Below are 23,576 nucleotides of genomic sequence, written 5' to 3' on the forward strand. Positions count from 1 at the left end.
GGAAAGAAGAGCCTCCTAGAGCTCTTCTTGTCTTTTCCGTTGTGGGTTTTTCCTCCTGAAGGGCAATGAAGCCGAAGGAGCTTTCCCAAGATTCCAGTGATTTACAGGCGCTTTTCTGTTCAGTGGTTGGCAGGCAGGGCACGGCGCGTCTGGGGCGGGGCATGCAAATTTAAAATGGCTGCTTCTCTCGGGAGTTATGGGAGCAAAAAAGGAAAGTGAATATCCTCCGAAATAGTAACAATATTACTTAGGCAGGTGTTCAAATTTGGATAAAGATACACAATCTCAACGTAGGAGAGAGAGTTATTGAGGGTGCTATCTGTCACCCTGAGGTTAGGATGTGTGGGAGAAGTACAGTGGCCGATCGTGAGGCTTCATATTTTGAAAGCAGCGTTGATACCGTGGGAGGCTTGTGGTGGTTTTGGCCCTTGATGGCTGGAAAGGTTTGAAGGTGTAGTTTTCCAAGCTGGAGTTTTGTTCGCGTTGGGCGCTTAGCGTATGTTACTGTCGCTAACGGGAGATTCTCGACGTGTTTGCATTGGGCCGTTTGCATCGGTTGGGACCGTTGTTACTGACCTCGTAGGTTGTGTGTTGCGTTTACACGCTGAAATCCGGTTTTCACGGTCTGTCAGTACTCGCCTATTTAAGCTCATCGCGCATACCTTACTTCTACGTGTTCACGTCGGTTCGTCGGGGCCTATCAGCGCCGCTGCTTTTAAATTGGCCGCGTGAGCTTTACGTTTGCACCTTTACGTCGGATCACTGGGGTCCATCAGCGCCGTAGTTTTTGAGCTGGCCGGGCGTGCTTTGGAGCGCTTAGTTGCTTTCGGTTTCACTTGGTTGCGTCGTGATGTTCATTGAGTTAAAGGTTACTGCACTCACTTCAGTCGCCATCGGTCTCCGTAATCTAACTGCCCTTTGCTATTACTTGCTTCACTCACGTACGATATGCGGACGGTCCTATTTAAGTTGAGCGCCCATACTTCACTATCCCAAGTGGGACTGCTTTTTCATTTACGTGTCTCTATCCGAGGCAGTATAAACATCTTTCCATTCAAGTTTACCGCATGTGTTTCACTATCCAGAGTCGGACTGCTTTTGGATTTACGTGGCTTTGTGGGATGCGGTATGAAGATGGTTGCATTCAAGTTTACCGCCTCTACTTCACTGCAGAATCTGACTGCCGTCAGATCTGTATGACAGATTGTTGCATTCGTTTTCTGCGGGTACATCACTATCCAGTCTACTTTTTCCATTGACGTGGCTGAGTCATATGTAGTATGACTGTCAGAGGCGTTGGAACCTGAAGCGACCCCATTTTGAGTGAGGGCTAGAAAAATGAGGCCGGGACTTACGGGCCTGCATTCTCAGAAGGATATTCCTAGCTTTCAGATGCTTACGCTTAAGGGAACAAATTAATGTTTACTGAAGAGACCCGAGTGTCCAGATAGCTGGATATCTGGAGAACAAAGGCGTTCCTAATTTTGCTTTAAAGGTAGTAATAGGGATTCTTGCAAAATGTAATAAGTAAAGTTAATTCTTTATCACAAACCCTTATAGCAGAGCACCTCTCCCCATGTGTACAAGCATTGTACCTAGGGCGGATACGTTCCTTCTCTTAGTTTCGGGAACGCCATTCTCTGTCTGTGGAGTAGCTGTTCTTTCACCACTTTACTTTCTTAATAAACTTGCTTTTATTTTGCACCGCGGACTCGCCCTGAGTTATTTCTTGCGCGAGACCCAAGAACCCTCTCTTTGGGTCTGGATCGGAGCCCTTTTCCTGTGACGTATTTCTGGCCACCACAGATGGGACTATAGTGCTTTGGGGAAGTGTTGGGGTCCTATAACATATTTCTGGCGAATGACGGAAGGGACGATACTGAAGAAACTCCCCCAACCCAAAGGAAGTAGACTGCAGCACTGCAGTAGTCAGTAGACTGACTTTGGGTAAGTGGTGGAGTGCCCGGGTAAAGAATGGGATTGGGTTAGAGGCCCAACTTAATGGAGTTAGAGTCTTTCCTAAAAGAGAGTGGGTTAGAGGCCCCTCTTAATAAAAGGCAAGGACGCTTGACCGACCTCGGGTTACAGGCCGGATCGAGGAGGGTTAGAGCCCCTTCTAAGATTTAGGGGGTTAGAGGTCCCTCTCAGTGAAGTCCCTCTTGGCTAAAAAACAGGTTTGACACCGCAGGCTATGCTCTTTGTATTAATCTGCCTCGTCCTCCTTGTCTTGGTTGCTGTCTCCGTTTCAGTGTCATTTTCAGGAGACTTCATTTAACTGATCTTAGGGATTTTAACTGATTCTTCTCCTGTGTCCCTCCCGATTTCTGTCCGTTTGCTTGTGAAACACTGGGAACCAAAAGCATTGGAGGATCCGTCTCTAAAATTGCTGATTGAGATTTGATATTTAACAGCTGTGAGCAATAAGATTCGATAGATGTGGTTGTGTTTTGTTGCTGCTGTGCTGAGTGTGATTGAGAAGCACTAGGGTGGAAATCGGGGGACTTTTCTCCTTGCTGTTTTGTTTGGTTTTGCACACTAAAAAAACTCCTTTGTAGCTAAGCGCGGTGGCTCACACCTGTAATCCCAGCACTTTGGGAGGCCGAGGGAGGCAGATCACCTGAAATCAGGAGTTCGAGACCATCCTGGCCAACGTGGTGAAACCCCGTCTCTACTAAAAATACAAACATTACCCGGGTGTGGTGGCAGACATCTGTAATCCCAGCTTCTTGGGATGCTGAGTCAGGAGAATCACTTTAATCTAGGAGTCAGAGTTTGCAGTTAGCCGAGATTGCACCACTGCACTCCAGCAGTCTTCTCAACAGAGCGAAACTCTGTCTCAAAAGAAAATCAAAAATCTTTCTTTTCTTGGATTCGGGCAAACCGTGTTTGCTTTGCTTTTCCAATCCTCACTACTGTTATTGGTTACTCTGGTTGTTCCCATCTAAATCCTCTTCATTTATTTTGCCTTATTCGACATTTTTTTCAAAGTCCATGTTGTGGTTTATCTAAGATTCATAGCTCAGCTCACTTACGTTATTTGGATAATGTGAATCATGTTTGATGAGAGGAAAAGAAGAAAAAGATCTAGACGTACCAGGCGATCCTTTAATGCAAGCCCTGCTGTGGTTCAGCAGGCATTTTTGGGTGGAGCGGAACCCCTTTCTGTCATCTCTGAAGGTTCGTATGTGTCAGTTCTTTCTCCCTGTAGTCCACCTGAAAGTTCTTGAGAACCCTTCGTCCCTTCTCCTTACCCAGCTAGTCCCACTCTGTACCCACCATTCCCACAAAGAACTTAGCCCACCGAGTACTACTTATAGTGCAGCCTGCTATCAACCTCCAAAGGGAAATCTTTGTCCACTTAGGTGGCAAATCGGGAAGAGGGCACTGTGAGAGTACATGTTCCCTTTTCTCCGTCTGGTTTGACCCTATATATAGAGAAGGTTGGTCATTTCTCTGAAGATCCAGGAAAATTTATAGATGAGTTTGAGAAATCAACTCTGACCTATAGTTTAACTTGGGAGGATCTGCATGTTTTGTTGTCTCTGTGTTGTACAGTGGAGGAGAAACAATGCATTTTGGGGACAGCTAGGACCCATGCAGATGAGGTATTGGCTCGCAACCCGTACCATACTATGTATCAGGCAGGAAGTATAGCAGTTCCAGAGCAAGATGCAGAGTGGAATTATCAAAGGCGCAGTGAGGACTTGGGGAGGAGAGATCATATGGTCACTTGTTCGTTGGAAGGGATGAAGAAATGTATGAAAAAGCCTGTTATCTATGAACAGGTTAAGGAAGATTCTCAGGATAAAGATGAGAATCCAGGTTTGTTTCAAGGGCATTTAGTTGAAGCAATCGGGAAGTATAATATCACTGATCCTGCCTCAAAGGAGAGACAAACCCTTTTGGGAGGACATTTTATGACCCAGTCTGCCCCTGATATCCCCAGGAAACTACAAAAAGCAGCTATGGGAGCTGGGCGTGGTGGCTCAAGCCTGTAATCCCAGCACTTTGGGAGGCTGAAGGGGGTGGATCACTTGAGGTCAGGAGTTCAAGACCAGCCTGGCCAGCATGGTGAAACCCCTTCTCTACTAAAAATACAAAAATTAGCTGGGGATGGTGACAAGTGCCTGTAATCTCACCTCCTTGGGAGGCTGAGGCAGGAGAATTGCTTGAACCCATGAGGTGGAAGTTGCAGTGAGCCCAGATCACGCTATTGCACTCCAGCCTGGGTGACAGAGCGAGACTGTGTCTAAAAAAAAAAAAAAAAAAAAAACCCGCTATGTGACTATGTGTCCCTTGACTCCTATTAAACAGCTTTTGGATATGACATTTTTAGTTTTTAATAATGGGGACAAAGCACAGGAAGCAGAAAGAGGAGCAAGAAGGACCTCCCACAAGGTGCAGCTCTTGGCTGCAGCTTTAAGCTCACCTCCTACATAGAGTTTCTTTCCTGGCTCTTGGAGTGAACAAGGGAAGCTGAAATGTGGGAAGCCCAAAGCTGGATGTCCAAGTCAGCGTGTTTTGGGCATGAGTCAGTGTGCACACTGTAAGGAAACTGGTCATTGGAAGAGGGATTGCCCAGTCTTCCTCCAAAGGGAGCTGTTAGGTCCAGGGCCGTGACTATGACAAATGTCATGCTCAGGGTTAGGGTGCAGCCCATGGTGAGGTCTGAGAGGAGTGGATGGGTAGATGAATAGCTGAAAGAACATTCGGGGGGCTGTAGACAGGTGAAATGTAGTTTTATTCAGCAGCTCTCTCATCAGCAGTTCTCTCACACTAGCTCTTTTATACTGTTCGCGTTTATCTTGGCTGTCTGCTCTGACTCTGGATCCTCTCAGCAGCTAGCTCCCACTCACAGCTGCACAACTGGTCTGCAAGGCCACCTCTAAGATCAGTAGCTCAACCTTTCTCTCTGGGCACAAGCTGAGCCATGTCCTGGCTCCCCTCTATCCACCTGCCAGACAGTCATTCTCCCTTACAGGGGTCAGTAGCTTCACTCTCTTTCTGGGCACCAGTGCCTGCACAAGAGCCATGCTGAGCCATGTTGAGTCCCCGTGCACAGTGTCAGCAGGGCAGTTATTCCTTTTACAGACAGTAGTGGTGTAGAGCCAAGTATGAGCTTACACAAACAGGTTATATAACAAGTGGAGGTGAGTGCCTGTGCAGCAGTCTCACTGAGTCATGCAGGCCTGGCTATCTGCCTCGGGCTATTCCTTGACCAAAGCACATCCATGTACCTTACAGCAGCCATCTGCACCCAAACCAGATGCCAAAATAACCAGGCAAGCCCAAGAGTGACGGGGCCCGAGACCTTCCACTACACCTCCCATCGGACAACTAGCCATATCTTCTGAGAAGCCTCAGCTAACCCTTGACATGACAGGTAATAATATTAACTTCCTTCTAGAATGCTTACTCTGTTTTGACCCATTATAATGGGCCTCTGTCATCCCAAAACTGTATGGTCAAGGGGATAGACAGGCCCATAGATGCCATTTTACCTATCCTTTAAGCTGCTCTTCAGGGACTTTGGTTTTCTCCTGAATGCCCCACCCTTGTTGGGAAGGGATTTATTAACTCAGCTGCAAACAGTAGTATGTTTTGGAAATGACAAGGCAGACAGAAATTGCTTCTTCTCCTTTCCTGTGAATAAATACCAGGCTTTGTTGCTAGATGCTCCTGATATAACACTTAAAGTATGCCAGATTTTAATCCAGCTACCTACTTGCCTGAACCCACAGGCACCCCAGATCATTCTTGGATACAAGTTATGGAGCAAGTTTACTCCAGCCGTCCACATTTAAAAGATGAGCCTCTAGATAATCCCAAAGTAGAATGGTTTACAGATGGAAATAGCTTTGTGAAGGGGTGGGTTGCCCCTCCACACCTGTGGGTGTTTCTCGTTAGCTGGAACGAGAGACTTGGAAAAGAAAAAGACACAGAGACAAAGTATAGAGAAAGAAATAAGGGGACCCAGGGAACCAGCGTTCAGCATATGGAGGATCCCGCCAGCCTCAGAGTTCCCTTAGTATTTATTGATCATTTTTGGGTGTTTCTCAGAGAGGGGGATGTGGCAGGGTCATAGGATAATAGTGGAGAGAAGGTCAGCAGATAAACACGTGAACAAAAGTCTCTGCATCATAGACAAGGTAAAGAATTAAGTGCTGTGCTTTAGATATGCATACACATAAACATCTCAATGCAGTATTGTTGCCCGCATGTCCCGCCTCCAGCCCTAAGGCGGTTTTCCCCTATCTCAGTAGATGGAACATACAATCGGGTTTTATACCGAGACATTCCATTGCCCAGGGGCGGGCAGGAGACAGATGCCTTCCTCTTGTCTCAACTGCAAAGAGGCATGCCTTCCTCTTATACTAATCCTCCTCAGCACAGACCCTTTACGGGTGTCGGGCTGGGGGATGGTCAGGTCTTTCCCTTCCCACGAGGCCATATTTCAGACTATCACATGGGGAGAAACCTTGGACAATACCTGGCTTTCCTAGGCAGAGGTCCCTGAGGCCTTCTGCAGTGTTTGTGTCCCTGGGTACTGGAGATTAGGGAGTGGTGATGACTCTTAAGGAGCATGCTGCCTTCAAGCATCTGTTTAACAAAGCACATCTTGCACCGCCCTTAATCCATTTAACCCTGAGTTGACACAGCACATGTTTCAGAGAGCACGGGGTTGGGGGTAAGGTTATAGATTAACAGCATCTCAAGGCAGAAGAATTTGTCTTAGTACAGAACAAAATGGAGTCTCCTATGTCTACCTCTTTCTTCACGGACACAGTAACAATCTGATCTTTCTTTTCCCCACAGCTTTGTGCACCAGGGAAACAGAAAAGCTGGGTGTGCTGTTGTCAGTAAACACGAGGCAATTGAATCTCAGGCCTTACCAGCTTCTACATCAGCTCAAAAGGGAGAATTAACAGCTTTATTTATTTATTTATTTATTTATTTTTTGAGATGGCGTTTTGCTCTTGTTGCCCAGGCTGGAGTGCAATGGCACAATCTCAGCTCACTGCAACCTCCACCTCCCAGGTTCAAGCAATTCTCCTGCCTCAGCCTTCCGAGTAGCTGGGATTACAGGCATGCACCACCACACCCGGCTAATTTTGTATTTTTTTATTGGAGATGGGGGTGTCTCCATGTTGGTCAGGCTGGTCTTGAACTCCCAACCTCAGGTGATCCACCCACCTCAGCCACCCAAAGTTCTGGGATTACAGGCAGGAGCCACCGCGCCTGGCCTGAATTAAAAGCTCCTAATAGAGCCCTGCAATTGGGAAAGGACTTAAGAATTAACATTTATACTTGTAGGGGTGGGTTGCCCCTCCACACCTGTGGGTGTTTCTCGTAAGGTGGAACGAGAGACTTAGGAAAGAAAAAGACACAGGGACAAAGTATAGAGAAAGAAATAAGGGGACCCGGGGGACCAGCATTCAGCCTATGGAGGATCCCGCCAGCCTCTGAGTTCCCTTAGTATTTATTGATCATTTATGGGTGTTTCTCGAAGAGGGGGATGTGTCAGGGTCACAAGACAATTGTGGGGAGATGGTCAGCAGACAAACACGTGAACAAAGGTCTTTGCATCATAGACAATGTAAAGGATTAAGTGCTGTGCTTTTAGATATGCATACACATAAACATCTCAATGCTTTACAAAGCAGTATTGCTGCCCGCAGGTCCCACCTCCAGCCCTAAGGCGGTTTTTCCCTATCTCAGTAGATGGAGCATACAATCGGGTTTTATACCGAGACATTCCTTTGTCCAGGGACAGGCAGGAGACAGATGCCTTCCTCTTGTCTCAACTGCAAGAGGCATTCCTTCCTCTTTTATTAATCCTCCTCAGCACAGACCCTTTACGGGTGTCAGGCTGGGGGATGGTCAGGTCGTTCCCTTCCCACGAGGCCATATTTCAGACTATCACATGGGGAGAAACCTTGGACAATACCTGGCTTTCCTAGGCAGAGGTCCCTGCGGCCTTCCGCAGTTTTTGTGTCCCTGGGTACTTGAGATTAGGGAGTGGTGATGACTCTTAAGGAGCATGCTGCCTTCAAGCATCTGTTTAACAAAGCACATCTTGCACCACCCTTAATCCGTTCAACTCTGAGTTGACACAGCACATGTTTCAGAGAGCACGGGGTTGGGGGTAAGGTCACAGAATCTCAAGGCAGAAGAATTTTTCTTAGTACATAACAAAATGGAGTCTCCTATGTCTACTTCTTTCTACACAGACACAGTAACAATCTGATCTCTCTTGCTTTTCCCCACAATACTGATTCTAAGTATGCCTTTCTGGCACTTCATGCTCATGCTGCCGTCTGGAAGGAACAGGGCCTTCCAGCTGCTAAGGGTCCCCCTATAAAACATCACTTAGAAATTCGGAATCTATTGGATGCTGTTTTGCTGCCCAAGGAAGTAGCTCTAATCCATTGCAGAGGACATCAAAAAGGAGACTCTAGTGCGGCTAAGGGAAACTCCTTTGCAGATGCAGCTGCTAAGACAGCAGCATTAAAGGAGCTAGTTGGACCTGTCGGCATGTTAGTGCCCTCAGCCATGGTAATGACAGAACCTGGGTATACTGAGGAGGAACAAGAATGGGCTAAAGGTCAGGGTTTAATTCAAGATCCTTCTGGCTGGCTTATCAATGACAACAAGCTGTTACTACCAGGTGCTAATCAGTGGGAAATAGCTAAGTATTTGCATGACTCTCTCTACTCATCTGGAAAGAGATTCCCTGTTTTAATTAATGCCCAGGCTTTTTGTAGGAAAAGACTTACTTAAAATGGTAAAGCAGGTAACTCAGGCCTGTGACCTATGTGCCCGGAATAACCCAAATAACCAATCTTTACCTCCACCCCTAATAAGTCCTGTTTAGCATAGGGGAATGTACCTTGTTGAAGACTGACAAATAGACTATACTCAGATGCCCCTATGTAAAGGGTTGAAATATTTATTATTAGTCATTAACACCTTTACTTGTTGGTTCAGGCTTTTCCTACCTGGCCTGAAAAGGCAATTGAAGTTTCTAAACTCCTGTTAAAGGAAATAAGTCTTAGATTTGGTCTGCCTAAGAGTTTACAGAGCAATCATTGGCCATGTTTCACAGTGACAATTACCCAAAACATATCTTCAGCCCTAGGAATTCAGTACCGCCTTCACTTGGCAAGGAGGCCACAGTCTTCAGGGAAAGTAGAAAGAGCTAATCAAGCTCTAAAAAGGACTCTTGCTAAACTATGCCAGGAGATATCAGAAACCTGGCTGTCTTTATTACCTATAGCCTTATTACGTGTTTGAGTGGCTCCTAAGGGAAATCTATGGCTCACCAGTTTTGAAATTATGTATGGAAGGCCTTTCTTAACTACAGACCTCCTAATAGACATAGATACTTTCAAGCTACAGAATTATGTGATCAACTTAGAACAAATGCAAAATGCACTCCTTAAATATGGAAACCAAAGACTCCCTTCCCCCACTAAGAAAGAGACTCTTGTTACAACCCAGCCAGGAGATTGAGTCCTGTTAGAAACTTGGAACTATTCCCAGAAGATCAACTTTCCCCAAAATGGAAGGGACCCTATCAAGTTCTCCTCAGTATGCCAGCTATATAGTTAAACTTCTGGGAATAAACAGCTGGGTCCACTTATCTCGAATGAAACCTGTCTCTTATGAAGTCCCACAATCTGGTGGAACACAGACTGATCCCGTTTATTCCTGTGAGCCAAGCAGTGACCTCCGACTCCTGTTCAGAAGAAATGAAAGAGATGGGTAACCTAAAGATATGGATTGGGATTCTACTTTTGGGTAGAAGTTGGAATCATGCAGAGATTAACTTATTTATTGAGTGGGCATAGACTTTAGCCTCTCTACATAATCAGATAAACTGCTGGGTATGTGGACATTTTAGCAGCAGCCCAAGGGGAAACATGTGCTTTGATCAAAATCGAATGTTGTGTGTATGTTTTTGACTATTCACATACTATTACCCAGGCTATGAAAGCTTTAGACACTCATATCTCTGCCATTGGCGTGCTGTCAATCGACCCTATATCGGCTTGGTTTCAACAACTGCCTAGTTCTTGGAAAGACTTCCTGTTTAGTTTACTTGGAACAATTTTACTTACTTTGCTTTGCTGCTGTGGAAAATATTGTGGTTGAGCTCTTTGTGTAGGAATGCAAGACAAGCTCACTCAATGCTTTTTTAAATTGGACACTTACTAATCTTCCAGATATCACCTTTCATCAGAACTCAGAGTTATGAATGACATTTACCATATCAACGCTCTCTGAGCTTTTCTCTATCCCAAATGCAAGAGACTGTAATAGTTAGGCAGCAATATCATTGCCCCAATTCAGCCTGAAGAAGTTACACAAGACAGATCTTCATCTTGCTGCAACCCTTAGGATTAAGGGTCCTCTTGTAAAGGGAGTGGGGAGATATGTCTGAGGCGTTTGAACCAAAGCGACTCCATTTTGAGGGAGGGCTAGGAAAATGAGGCTGGGACTTTCTGGGCTGGATTCTGAGAAAGTCAGGCATTCCTAGCCTCTAGATGTTTATGGCTAAGGGAACAAATTAATAATGTTTACTAAACAGACCCAAACGTGGCAATGTCCAGACATCTCGATATCTGGAGAACAAAGGCATTCCTAATTTTGCTTCAAAGATGATAATATCGGTTCTTGCAAAATACAGTAATTGAGAACATTAATCTTTTATCACAAACCCTTGTAGCAGAGCACATCTCCCCAAATATACAAGCATTGTACCTAGGATAGATGTGTTCCTCCTCTTACTTTTGTGAATGTCCTATTCTGTCTATGGAGTAGCTGTTTTTTCACCACTTTGCCTTCTTAAAAAACTTGCATTTACTTTGCACTGCGGGCTCATCCTGAATTCTTTCTTGTGTGAGATTCAAGAACCCTCTCTTGGGGTCTGGATTGGGGCCCCTTTCCTGTAACATGATTGCTGCATTCAAGTTTTCTGTGTGTACGTTACTATCTAGAGTCTGACTTCTTTTTGATTCACTTGGCTCACTCACATGCAGTATGAAGATTGCTGCCTTCAATGTCATGGCGTGTATGTCACTATTAGGAGTCTTACCACTTTTCAATTCACTTGGCTTAGTCAGATGCGGTATGAATATCACTGCATTCATATTCGTCACATGTACGTCACTATACAGAGTCTAACTACATTTCAATTCACCTGGCTCAGTCAGAGGGGTATAAAGAGCCTGTCATTTAAATTTATGACATGTACTTTGCTCTCCAGAGTCTGACTAATTTTCGATTCACTTGACTCAGTTAGATGTGGTATGAAGATGATTGACTTCCAGTTACCGCATGAACATCACTCTGCTGAGTCTATTTTTTGATTCACGTGGCTCAGTAGATATGGTATCAAGATCACTGCATTCACATTTACCACGTGTATATTACCAGAGTGTGACTTACTTTCCATTCACTTGGCTCAGTCAGTGTGGGCAGAAAGCCACCCAGGTGCCGAGGAAAGAGACTGAAGGCATAAGCTCTTCCAATATAATAAAGAAAATAGGATAAAAGAAAGTTATATTAGACATAGGATATAGAGATTATATATGGATATTATCAATTATTAGTTTTTAGTATTAATCTTTGTTATTTTAACTGAGGAAAAACCAGGCCATACAGAGTCAGGAGCTGAAGGGACACTGTGAGAGGTGACCAGAAGACAAGAGTATGAGCCCTCTGTCACACCCAAATAAGGGCTGCTTGAGGGCTCCTTGGTTTAGTGGTAGTGCCAGTGCCTGGGAAGGCACCCGTTATTTAGCAGACCTTGGTCTAGCAGTAGTGCCAGTGCATGGGAAGGCGGCACCCATTACTTAGCAGACCAGGAAAGGGAGTTTCCCTTTCCTTGGGGGAGTTAGAGAACACTCTACTCCACCAGCTCTTGTGGGAGGTCGGACAGTAGCCAGGCCTGCCCGTAGTCATCTGGAGGCTTAAACGTCTCCCTGTGATGCTGTGCTTCAGTGGTCATGCTCCTTGTTCACTTTCACATTCCGCCTGTACACCTGGCTCCTCCTTTTAAGTTCTTAGAAGATAGCAGTAGCAGAATTAGTAAAAGTACTAACGTCTTTGATCATTCTGATAAGTGCATAGAAAAAATGCTGACGTATGCTGTCCTCCCTCTCTGCTTTGGCTACCACAAAGGGAAAGGCTGCCTGTCACGTGGACAAGCGACTTGCTTGACCTTATCAATCACTTGGGATCACTCACTCTCCTTACCCTGCCCCTTTGCCTTGTATACAATAAATAGCAATGCATCCAGGCATTCTGGGCCACTACCGGACTCCATGCATTGGTGGTAGTGGCCCCCTGGGCCCAGCTGTCTTTCTTACTCTCTTTGTCTTGTGTCTTATTTTCCTATGATCTCTTGTCTCCACACATGAAGAGAAAACCCACAGGCCCTGTAGGGCTGGACCTTACGTCTGGCGCCCAATGAGGACTTCTCTCTCACTGTGTGAAGGTGCGCCTTGAGCGTGGAACTCAGCGGAGGACTACCAATGACAGATTCCTGAGGATTGCAGTCAATAAGCTTGGTGGTAAGCTTGGACACTCAGAGAATCCCGGGGACACCATGGGACAGGCCAGTACCAAGTGCTTGGCTTATTTGAACTTTATAAAAACTCTCCTTAAAGAAAGAGGTGTAAAAGTCTCTACTGATAAGTTAATTGAACTGTTTGAGGTTGTAGATCTCCTTTACCCTTGGTTTCCTACTGAGGGAAATTTAGAACTCAAACTTTGGGACGAAATTGGCTGACAATTTAAAATTGTTCATAAAGGGGAACATATTATTCTGCCCACATTTGCTTAATCTGGGCTTTGGTTCACTCTGTCCTAGACTCCTCGCATCCTCAGGAGGACAACATGGAGGCTGGTCCCTCTTTCCTCTCCTCCAAGGAGGTTGAGGAAGTCCTCAGTTCTCTTTCCCCTGAGGATACTGCACAGATTGAGGCCGTGATTCTGCAGACGGACCTCCATTCTGACATTCCTTTGGCCCCACCACCTACACCAGAGCCTACCATGCCTCCATTATCACTTTTTGATGACCTTTAAAATGATCTTTCCCCAAACCAGCAAACTCCAACCGAAATATATCATCAACAGCTATCTTGGCCAGACCCTCCTGTCTTTCCTCAGCCCTGCTGTAGGGCTCTCAACCTTCTGCCTGTTCAGCCCAGCAATGAGGCCCTAAACTCTGTCTCTGTTCAGCCCTGCTGTGGGGCTCTCAACCTTCTGCCTGTTTGGCCTGGTAATGAGGCTTTTGTGGGCAGCGAGCCACCCAAGTGCCGAGGCAAGAGACTGAGAGCACGAGCTATTCCAGTGTAATAAGATATATATAATAACAAGAGTTATACTACATATAAATCATAGATATGATTATATGTACATATTAATCATAGATATGATTATATGTACATATTAATCATTAGTTTGTAGTAATTACTCTTTATCCCAATATTATAATCCTTGCACTACAATCATAACCTAGAAAAAACCAGGCCATACAGAGGTAGGAGCTGAGGGGACATGGTGAGAAGTGACCAGTAGACAAGAGTGTGAGCCTTCTGTTATGTCCGGACAGGGCCACCAGAGGGCTCCTTGGTCTAGCAGTAACACCAGCATCTGGGAAGACACCTGTTACCAAGTGGACCATGGTCTAGTAGTAGCATCAGTGCCAAGGAAAAGCACCCGCTACTGAGCAGACCAGGAAAGGGAGTCTCCTTTTCCCTGGGGGAGTTTAGAGAAGACTCTACTCCACCACCTCTTGTGGAGGGCCTGACATCAGTCAGGCCCACCTGCAGTTATCCGGAGGCCTAACCATCTCCCTGTGATGCTGTGCTTCAGTGGTCACACTCCTGGTCCACTTTAATGTTCCATCCTGTACACCTGGCTCTGCCTTCTAGATAGCAGTAGGAGAATTACTGAAAGTATTAAAAGTCTCTGAAATGCAGAAATAATGGCATAAGCTGTCTCTCCTCTCTCCGCCTGGGCTGCCAAACAGGGAAGGGCCCCCTTTCCAGTGTACATGTGACCCACGTGACCTTACCAATCACTGGAGATGGCTCACACTCCTTACCCTTCCCCCTTGTCTTGTATCCAATAAATAACAGCACAGCCTGGCATTCGGAGCCACTACCGGTCTTTGTGTCTTGGTGGTAGTGGTCCCCTGGGCCCAGCTGTCTTTTCTTTTATCTCTTTGTCTTGTGTCTTTATTTCTATGATCTCTCGTCTCCACACATGGGGAGAAAAACCCACAGACCCTGTAGGGCTGTCCCCTACATCTGGCGCCCAATGTGGGGCTCTCCCTCGCTGTGTGAAGTTGCACTTTGAGCATGGGACTAAGTGGAGGATTTTGACAAAAGATTCCTGAGGATTGCGGTCGACAAGCTTGGTGGTAAGCTTGAGAACTCAGAGTATCCTGGGGACACCATGGGACAGGCCAGTACTAAGTACTCAGCTTATTTAAATTTTATAAAAACTCTCCTTAAAGAAGGAAGGGTTAAAGTTTCTACTGATAAGTTAATTGAACTGTTTGAGGTTGTAGATCTTCTTTGCCCTTGGTTTCTGACTGAGGGAACTTTAGAACTTAAGGATTGGGATGAGATTGGCAGACAATTCAAAATTGCCCATAAAGGGGGACATTTTATTCCACCCACCATTTGGTCAATCTGGGCTTTGGTTTGCTGTCCTAGACTCCTTACAGACTCAGGAGGACAATACAGAGACTGATCCCTGTTTCCTCTCCTCTGATGAGGTTGAGGAAGTTCTCAGTTCTCTTTCCCCTGAGGATACTGCACAGATTGAGACCATAATTTTACAGGCAGACTTCCACTCTGACATTCCTTTGGTGCTACTACGTACGCCAGAGCCTACTGCACCCCAGTTATTACTTTATGATGAACTTTTAACTGACCTGAATGAACTTATTTCCCCCAACTAGCAAAACACAGCTGAAATGTATCAGCAGCCATTGCAGCCAGACCCTCCTGCCTTTCCTCACCCTCTCAATGCTGCAGCCATGCAGATAGCAGATGAGATCAGGTGGCCTGAAAGCAGGGCTCTAAATTATGTTTCCATGCAGCCCGATAGCCCAGAGTACAGAGGCTCTGATATCTATACAACCTGATGAGGAGGCTTTCAGTTCTCGGCCCGGTAATGAGGCCCTCAGCCCTATCCCTCCACAGCCTAGTTTTCTTATGCCTGGTTCCTTTTCTGCTAATCGGACTCCCTTGGAGTCACAGGCTCCCTTGAAGCCTGGTTCCTTTTCTGCTAATCAGGCTCCCTTGAAGCCTCAGGCTCTCTTGAAGCCTGGTCCACAGTTGCCATGGCAGCCTGGATTTCAGGCCCATGAAAGACCTGCTCAGCAGGTAATCTGGTCTCATCTTGGCCTTCGGGTTCTCAACTCTTCCTTCTTTCAAAATTCCAACCGTTTTTCTGCTCCTCGTCTGGTCGCTACTGCTGTTGCCAATACTACCATTGCCACTCATAAGCAACAAAATACATACATCCCTGGAAATGACACTCCGCTTATGAGGGCTATAGTTCAGGCAAGGGAATATGGGGATCCTGGTGCCTGGTAATTTCTTGTAATTTTACACCCTCCAGTACCTGCCACTCCAGGGTCACAAAATCACCCACAGCCCATTCATCCTGCTCAGCAGGCGGCTGATCCTGCAGCTCATCAAATCAACAGCCTGATAATCAAGCCCCTCAGCCGGACAATCAGGCTGCTCAGGGAAATAATCAGGCTCCACAACTGCCTTCCGCTGGGGCACAGCCAGTACCTGGTATTCCAGCAGTTCAGACGGTAGTTCAACCTGACCCCATACTTCTAGCTCAGGTTCAGCTACGCCCTGCTCCTTGGGAAAGTTTTTCTTCTAAATTCCTCAAAGATTTCAAGGAATCAGTAAAACAATACAGCATCAACTCTCCTTTTGTCCGTTCCACATTAAAAGCCCTAGCAGAAGATAAATAAACGTTTGGTGCCCTATGACTGGGAGATTTTAGCAAAGTCAGTCTTATCTAAATCCCAATATTTACAATTCAGGACTTCGTGGGTTGATGCTGTCCAGGAACGCATTCATCTTAATCAGGGCTCCAATCCTCCTGTTAACGTTACAGCTGACCAGTTACTGGGAATGGGTCAGTGGGCTGCAATTCAAAACCAAACTATACTAAATGATGAGGTTATTGAACAACTGTGGAAATGTTGCTTAGATGCTTGGGAAAAGATTCAAGATGATGGCAAAGTATGCCCATCCTTTGCGGCAGTCAGACAGGGATAACATGAACCCTACCCAGACTTTATTGCCCATCTCCAAGACACAGCAGAAGAAGCTATCCCTGAGCCACGGCCATTGACTTGTTGTAGAACTCATGGCTTATGAACAAGCAAATCCAGATTGTCAGGTGGCTATTCGCCCTGTTAAAGGTAAAATTCCACGGGTGTGTGTGTGTGTGTGATATACTCACCTCCTACATTAAAGCCTGTGAAGGTGTGGGAGGAACTCTGCACACAGCAATGATCATGGCACAAGCCATGGCCTCTATTCGAATGCCTGGACAATTCACTGGCCAATGCTTTATATGCGGCCAGACAGGACATGCTAAAAGAAATTGTCCCCAGTGTACATGTTGCCGTTCTTTTCAACCCCACTACCAACAACAACAACAAATTTTTCAACAACAGAAAGTCCCACCTTCTACTTTATTCCCACGATGCCAAAAGATAAATCACTGAGCTGCTCAATGCCATTCGAGATTTGATATTGATGGTAATCCTTTACAGTCTCTTAACAACCAGGGAAATGGAATGAGGGGCTGGCCGCAGGCCCCTCTAAACAATGGCACATTCCTCAACTCCCAGCCCCTGGCATCCAGCCAGATGGGTGGCTTCCAGTCCAATCCATTCAACCTCCACCCCAATTCCCACTTCAGCAATTTGTGCCACAGGATCTAATGGCCCAGCCCCAGCAGGAATCTCAGTACAGTGTTTGTCTCCTGCCGCCGCAGGCTCAGCAGCAATAGATCTCTGTTGTACCAGAGATATTTCTCTGTTGCTTGGATAGCTGCCTATTGCTGTTCCTAGAGGTGTTTTTGGTCCCTTACTGACTGGCAGTGTCAGTTTGCTACTTGGTCGTTCAAGTCTAAATTTAAAAGGTGCTCAAGTACATACTGGTGTAATTGATTCTGACTATTCAGGTGAAATTCATATTGTCATTAGCTCTGCAGTCCCTTGGAATGTGGCAGCTGGGGACCGCATTGCTCAACTTCTGATACTCCCTTACATTCCTTTAGGATCCAGTTCTTGTATGAGAAACAGAGGTTTTGGTAGCACAGATTATCAAGGCAAAGTGGCTTATTGGGCCAGCAAAATTTCTGACACTCATCCTGTGTGCTCTGTGCATATTCAAGGGAGGAAGTTTGAGGGAATGATTGATACAGGTGCTGATGTTTCTATTATTGCTTTACATCAATGGCCCCAACACTGGCTAAAGGAGCATATGTCCACAGCATTAGTTGGTGTTGGTCACGCTTCAGAAGTATATGCAAGCTCCACAATTTTACATTGCATGGGCCCTGAAGGACAAATGGGAACTATTTGCCCCCTCATTACACCCATTCCTGTTAACCTGTGGGGAAAAGATCTTTTATATCAATGGGGGACATAGATTTCTTTTCCACAAGGCAATTACAGCCAGCAAAGTAAAGACATTATGACAAAAATGGGATTTGTTCAAGATATGGGCTTAGGAAAATCAGCACAAGGCATCACCGAGACTATTATACCTACCCATAAACCAGATTCTACAGGACTTGGTTATTCTTTTTAGAAGTGGTCACTATCAAGTCTCCAGATCCCATCCCTTTGACTTGGAAAACTCAGAAACTGGTTTGGGTAGATCAGTGGCTGCTCCCAAAAAATAAGCTGGAGGCACTTCATATTTTGGTTCTTGAACAGTTAAAATTGGGTCAAACCCTCTTTTTCTCCCTGGAATTCACCTGCCTTTGTTATCCAAAAGAGGTCTGGTAAGTGGAGAATGCTTACTGATCTTAGGGCAGCAAATGCTGTCCTTCAACCTATGGGGACATTACAGCCTGGTTTGCCCTCCCCCACTATGATTCCCAAGTATTGGCCACTTATCATCATTGACCTTAAAGATTGCTTGTTTTACATTCCTCTGGCCCCTCAAGACTTTGAAAAATTTGCTTTCACAGTTCCAACCCTTAACAACATCCCTCCTGCAGCACGTTACCATTGGAAAGTCCTACCTCAAGGTATGCTTAATAACTCTACTATTTGTCAATATTATGGGACCATACTAAAGCCAGTAAGAGATCAATTTCCCCAATGTTATGTCATTCATTACATTGATGATATTCTTTGTGCAGCACCTTCACGCTCTGTATTAATATCTTGTTTCTCTGCAGTACAACAAGCAGTTGCAGCAGCTGGTTTGGTTATCGCTCCAGAAAAAATTCAGACTTCTTCCCCTTATCACTATTTAGGAATGCAGCTACAGGACAAGATTATTAAGCCCAAAAAAGTTCAATTCAGATGAGATTCTTTAAAAACTCTAAATGATTTCCAAAAATTACTTGGAGATATTAATTGGATTCATCCCTCCTTAGGCATTCCTGCATATGCTATGTCTAATCTTTTTGCAACGTTATGGGGCAATCCTGATTTACACAGCAAAAGGTCTCTGACTCCTGAGGTGGATTCTGAATTACAACTTATAGAAAAACGCATTGAACAGTCTCAGGTTACCAGAGTGAATCCACATTTACTTTTTGAAATACTAATTTTTCCTACTGAACATTCACCAACAGGACTCATTATTCAGGGACATAATTTAATTGAATGGTGTTTTCTTCCACACAGCTCTTTATGGACACTTACTATTTACTTAGATCAAATTTCTATCTTAATTAGTCAGGCTCGTTCTCGTCTCCTTCATCTTTTGGGTACAGAGCCCAAAAAAATCATTGTTCCCCTCACCCGATTACATGTCCAACAGGCTTTTGCAACCTGCATCTCTTGGCAAGTACATTTGGCAGGTTTCCCGGATATAATTGATAATCACTATCCTAATGTAAAATTATTTCAGTTCCTTAAACTCCTTGGATTTTGCCTAACATTACTAGAAACACCCCATTAGCTGAAGCTGCCACTGTTTTTACTGATGCTTCCTGTAATGGCCAAGCAGCATATATGGGTCCAAGAGAACATGTTCTTAACACAGGAGCTATTTCAGCACAGTGAGCTGAGCTGTTTGATATCATGGCTGTTCTTGAATATTTCCCTGAAGCAGTTAACATTGTTTCTGATTCGGCGTATGTAGTACATGTTGCTCACAACATTGAAACTGCCTGAATCAAATTTCTGCCTGATGATAACCTACTTTTTCTTTTCCAAAGGTTTCAGTCCATACTCAGATCAAGGTCTTCTCCTTCCTACATTACTCATATTTGGGGTCACACAACCCTCCCCAGACCTCTCTTGGCAGCAAATGCCAGAGCTGATACATTAGTTGCTCCCGTTTTTACATATGCAGAAAATTTTCATACTTTAACCCATGTCAATGCTGTGGGACTCTGAAAAAAGTTCCCCCTCACATGGAAACAAGCTAAAACCATTGTACATCACTGTCCTACTTGTCAAGTGTTAATTTTACATCCACTTTCTTCAGAAGTTAACACTAGAGGACTTTCACAGAATGCTCTCTGGCAAATGGACATGACTCATTATGCTGCTTTTGGCAAGCTGTCTTTTATACATGTAACTATTGATGCTTTTTCTCATTTTGTCTGGGCCACTTGTCAAACAGGGGAAAGTATGGCTCATGTTAAATGACACATACTTTCATGTTTCTCGATTATGGGCTGTCCCAAGAAACTAAAAACTGACAACAGCCCCAGCTACACTAGTGCTGCTTTTAAAAAGTTCACTCAGACATGGGCAATTACTCACACAACTGGCATCCCCTATAACTCTCAAGGACAGACCTTGGTGGAACGAGCCAATAAAACACTCAAAGAGCAACTTCGGAAACAGGACACTAAAACAGAGGGATGATGCTACCCCTTATGCTCAGTTAGTTAAATCTGGCTGCTTTTATACTGAAATTTCTTAAACCTACTAAGAAATCAACTTTTTACAGCAGCAGAACAACATTTCACTGGAAATAAATTTGATCCACAAAAAGGAATGCACATATGGTGGAAGGATGCAAAAACTAACAAATGGGAATTAGGCACTGTCGTAACATGGGGTAGGGGTTTTGCTTGTGTTTCCCCAGGAAAAGGACAACAACCTGTGTGGGTTCCCTCCCGACAACTGAAATTGCACCATAACTCCAAAGAAGAAACACTCCCAGAAACAAAAGGCAAAGACCCCTCTGAAACCGAAGAGCAAGTATCACCGCCTGACACATAAACTTCATGACCTCGACATTGAGACAAAATCTCGCCGTGTGACCTACAACACCACTCATTTAACTCCACCAACATGGGGTCAAATAAAGGTCTTATCCCATCAACAGAAAAATCATTAAGAGAAAAATGAATCCCCAAAACGACAGGTAATATAATTCTGGCTGCCTTTATGGTAGTCAGTGCAGTGGTGAGTATACCACCAGTTGGGGCAACTCAAAATTATACCTACTGGGCATATGTTCTTTTCCCCCTTTAATTCACTCTATCTCCTGGATGGACTCCTCAGTAGAAGTTTACACTAATAATAGTGCATTCATGCCAGTCCCTAATGATGATAGGTTTCCAGCTCAACCAGAACAAGAAGGTATGCACTTTAATCTGTCAATTGGCTATAAATATCCACCACTATGCACGGGGATGTCGCCTGGCTGTTTATTCTTACCAGAATTGGATGTGGACAGTACCGTCCTTTACAAATGATTCTTATCAAGTACATAATGTGTTCAGTAGCAATTCTTTTCAACTTCTAACTGTTAAATTAATCCACAAGAGGAATGGTGGGTTCTGGTCACTACTAACAGCAATAAAACAAAAGGACTGCCAGACTGCCCAAAGGAATCTACAAAGGGACCTTTTCTGGTGAATTCAATTTTATGGAATAATTGTAATGCCATTATTGGCGGGATTGCTCCGGCCAGAATACGACATGCTCAGAGTTCAATTATTTGTTACAATATTAGAGGACGGATGGCAGTCCTACAGGTTGAGAGAATGGGTGTCTCCTTACCCATTCAAATGGATGAACGCAGGCATTGTTCCTTCTAGACCAAAAATGATTCATCCCATTGTTACCCCAGAACATCCTGAATTATGGAAATTAGCTGCAGCTATGACAGGAATAAGGATATGGAGTGCTACCTATCAACTCTCTCCCACTAATACCAAAACACCCACATTCAACATCACCTTGATGTCTGAACAGGTGATATGTATCAGGAGCTGTGTCAAACCCCCTTACATGCTGTTGGTTGGAAATATAATTATCATTCCCAATACACAAAATATAGACTGTGATAATTGTAAGCTGTTCATGTGCATTGATGCTACTTTTAATCCCACAACAAGTATTCTATTCGTAAGAGCTAGGGAGGGGGTATGGATACCAGTTTCTTTACATCATCCATGGGAGTCTTCCCCCTCTATACACATAGTCAATGAAGTTCTTAAAGGTATCCTGAAAAGAACAAAGTGATTTATTTTTACTCTTATTGTAGTCATTGCAGGTCTAATTGTGGTTTCTGCAACAGCGGCAACCGCTGGAGTTGAGATCCACAGTTCTGTTCAAACCACTCAATATGTTGACGCATGTCAAAAAAACTCCTCCAGACTTTGGAATTCTCAGACTCAAATTGATCAAAAATTAGCTAATCAAATTAATTATCTCCACCAAAGTGTAATATGGCTGGGAGATACAGTTATGAATTTGGAACACCGTATGCAATTACAATGTGATTGGAATACTTCTGATTACTGTATAACACCTTATGCTTATAATAAAGATCAGCATAGCTGGGAAACGGTCTCAAGACATTTAAAAACCTGGGATGATAACTTAACCTTGGATATTTCAAAACTTAAAGAACAAATTTTTGAGGCTTCACAGGCTCATTTATCCACTGTTCTGGGCTCAGACATTTTTGAAGGGATAACTAAAGAATTATCTGATATTAATCCCTTTAAATGGATCAAACCCCTCAGAGGATCATTGTTGTCACTGGCATTATTAATATTGGTATGCTTATGTTGTCTACTTTTAGTCTGCAGATGCCGCCAAGGAATCCGAAGACAAGTCCAAAGTCAACGACAAGCAATGATGGCAATGGTGATCCTAGTTAATAAAAAGCGGGGAGATGTGGGTGGCAGCCACCCAGGTGCCAAGGCAAGAGACTGAGAGCACGAGCTGTTCCAGTGTAATAAAATATATAAAATAACAAGTTATACTAGATATAGCTCATAGATATGATTATATATAAATATCATTAATCATTAGTTTGTAGTAATTACTCTTTATTCAAATATTATAATAATCCTCACTCTACAATCATAACCTAGAAAAAGGCAGGCCATGCAGAGATAGGAGCTGAGGGGACATGGTGAGAAGTGACAAGAAGACAAGAGTGTGAGCCTTTTGTTATGCCCAGGCAGGGCCACCAGAGGGCTCCTTGGTCTAGCAGTAATGCCAGCGTCTGGGAAGACACCCGTACCAAGCGGACCATGGTCTAGTGGTAGCGTCAGTGCCAAGGAAAAGCACCTGCTACTGAGCAGACCGGGAAAGGGAGTCTCCCTTTCCCCGGGGGAGTTTAGAGAAGACTCTACTCCACCATCTCTTATGGAGGGCCTGACATAAGTCAGGCCTGCCTGCAGTTATCCAGAGGCCTGACCGTCTCCCTGTGATGCTGTGCTTCAGTAGTCATGCTCCTGGTCTGCTTTCATGTTCCATCCTGTACACCTGGCTCTGCCTTCTAGATAGCAATAGCAGAATTACTGAAAGTATTAAAAGTCTCTGAAATGCAGAAATAATGGTGTAAGCTGTCTCTCCTCTCTCTCCGCCTCGGCTGCCAAACAGGGAAGGGCTCCCTTTCCAGTGGACGCATGACCCACGTGACCTTACCTATCATTGGAGATGGCTAACACTCCTTACCCTGCCCCCTTGTCTTGTATCCAATAAATAACAGCGCAGCCTGGCATTTGGGGCCACTACTGGTCTCCACGTCTTGGTGGTAGTGGTCCCCCAGCCCCAGCTGTCTTTTCTTTTATCTCTTTGTCTTTTGTCTTTGTTTCTATGATCTCTTGTCTCTGCACACGGGGAGAAAAACCCACAGACCCTGTAGGGCTGGCCCCTACAGGCTCTCAACTGTGTCTCTGTTCAGCCCTGCTGTAGGGCTCTCAACCTTCTGCCTGTTTGGCCTGGCAATGAGGCCCTTAACCCTATCCCTCCACAGCCTGGTTATCCATCTCTCACTTCTGCTTCTCCTTTGGTGCATCAGGCTCCCTCGAAGCCTGTCCTGCAGTTACTGCAGCAGCCTTGATTTCTCAAC

General features: G+C 44.8%; 1 long non-coding RNA gene across 2 annotated transcripts; it reads left to right on the forward strand.

Annotated features, from left to right (window-relative positions):
• Window positions 1-383: 383 nt before the first annotated feature.
• Window positions 384-23,055, forward strand: LOC134808944 (uncharacterized). Of its 2 annotated transcripts, XR_010153221.1 has the most exons (5): window positions 384-3,822; window positions 5,245-5,383; window positions 12,428-12,578; window positions 20,343-20,624; window positions 22,296-23,055. It is a non-coding gene; the product is annotated as an uncharacterized LOC134808944 (long non-coding RNA). The 2 variants fall into 2 exon arrangements; XR_010153222.1 differs by lacking the exon at window positions 12,428-12,578.
• The last annotated feature ends 521 nt before the right edge of the window (window positions 23,056-23,576 follow it).

The sequence above is a fragment of the Pan troglodytes genome, chromosome 19 (assembly GCF_028858775.2).
Source record: "Pan troglodytes isolate AG18354 chromosome 19, NHGRI_mPanTro3-v2.0_pri, whole genome shotgun sequence".
Classification (NCBI taxonomy): domain Eukaryota; kingdom Metazoa; phylum Chordata; class Mammalia; order Primates; family Hominidae; genus Pan; species Pan troglodytes.